We start from the raw sequence: 1,595 nt of genomic DNA, 5'->3' as shown, positions 1-1,595 counted from the left end.
CTTCTGAGCACAACTGGTCTCTCCCAGTCTGGAGCCCTGAGACAGAAGGAAGCAAAGATTCCAAGAAACTCGATTATAGCGCAGTCTCTACCTCCCAGACTATCCCCCTCATCTCACCAGGGCCACAACAGACGGGCTTGACTAGAATGGGCTGTAAGAGACATAAGATACACAACCACAGGTTACGAGAGAATACGTAGTCATAACAATATGTAAACGCTGAATGCTGATTTTAAAAAGAATAGAATGTCTCTATCAGGAAGGGGAGTAGGTGACATAAGCAGGAGAAAGCAAAGTGCTACACTTTCATTTTCCATAGCAGAATGCTAACAAAGTCTAAAACTTTTAAAATCAAGAAACAGAAGTAGAGACAAAAGTCCTTAGTTCATATGGAGAAAGATACCAGAGAAAACAGCGAGAACTGAAGATACCACCACTTTGTGAGGCATTCAGATGGGATACATGCCATGGGTACTGTATGGTTACACATCAAATAGTCTTAGCGGTTTTTAAATTAAATAAGCATTAAGTTACAACAAATTACTACATAAGAGCATTATGAGAAAAATCATAAGCATGTACTAGACACTTTTGTCATTAATAAGCAATAGCTATGCTGAATGGAAATAAATCTAAATACAATCGGTTACATGCTGCATAAGTCCATTTATATAACACTCTTGAGATAACAAAATGATATAGATGGAGAACAGACTGGAGATTACCAGATCTAGAGATGAGGGAGTGGGAAGGTGTGTGGCTATAAGGGGAGTGAAAGAAAGCTTTGTGTAATGGCACAGTGCTGAATCTTGAAGGAGCTGCACAAGGGTACACATGTACACGGAAAAACTTATGTGGACCCTCATGCCTAGCTGATGAAATCAAAAGAAGTTCTGTACATTCTGCCCAGGACAGGTCAGTTTCCTGGTTGGGCACTGTACTACAGCTATGTCAGATGTTAAGGTTGGGAGGGAATGGGGTGACTGGTACAGGAGACCTTTCTTTGCGTGTATTTAACGATATTAAACACACAAAAAACAAGCAAAGACCCAATTATTTGTAAGTGAAAGAAAAAGTAATGGATTTTAAAGAAACAGTATTAAAGTTCACAGATAAGTTAAAATATGCCTCATCATTCAAGTTCTATCTGTGTAAAGCCAGATTTTCTTCATATACTTCAATCAAAACAACTTCTCACAAGATTAAAAGCAGTTATGAGATCCCAGCTGTCTATTATACCAAATCATAGAAATGCAACTGTACAATGTCATTTTTTCACTTAACTTTTGTTTTAGGAAATAGTCACTTGTGCTACCAGTATATTATTGTTAACCATGGGACAGTTACATATACATACATACATACACTAACTAAACCAAACTCACGGCCATTGAGTCAATGCTGACACATAGTGAGCCCCTGTGGGTTTCTGAGACTCTAACTGTGTATGGGTGTAGAAAGCCCAGTCTGTCTACAGTGAGCTGCTGCTGGTTTTGCACTGCTGACCATTTGGATGGCAGCCCAGTGCAAAACTATCACACCACCAGGGCTCCATGTACAAACACGAGGGTACCCAAACAAACCCCGGAATTTCC

At 39.6% G+C, this 1,595-nt stretch overlaps 1 protein-coding gene across 1 annotated transcript in view; it reads right to left on the bottom strand.

Annotated features, from left to right (window-relative positions):
• IREB2 (iron responsive element binding protein 2) overlaps window positions 1-1,595 on the bottom strand; it is a 77,627-nt gene that overhangs the window by 59,962 nt on the left and 16,070 nt on the right. The window lies entirely within an intron of this gene.

The sequence above is a fragment of the Echinops telfairi genome, unplaced genomic scaffold (assembly GCF_000313985.2).
Source record: "Echinops telfairi isolate 266 unplaced genomic scaffold, ASM31398v2 ScPeMD7_7475;HRSCAF=8513, whole genome shotgun sequence".
Taxonomy (NCBI): Eukaryota; Metazoa; Chordata; class Mammalia; order Afrosoricida; family Tenrecidae; genus Echinops; species Echinops telfairi.
The sequence above is the reverse complement of the archived record's forward strand: the minus strand, read 5'-3'. Positions and strand labels throughout refer to the sequence as shown.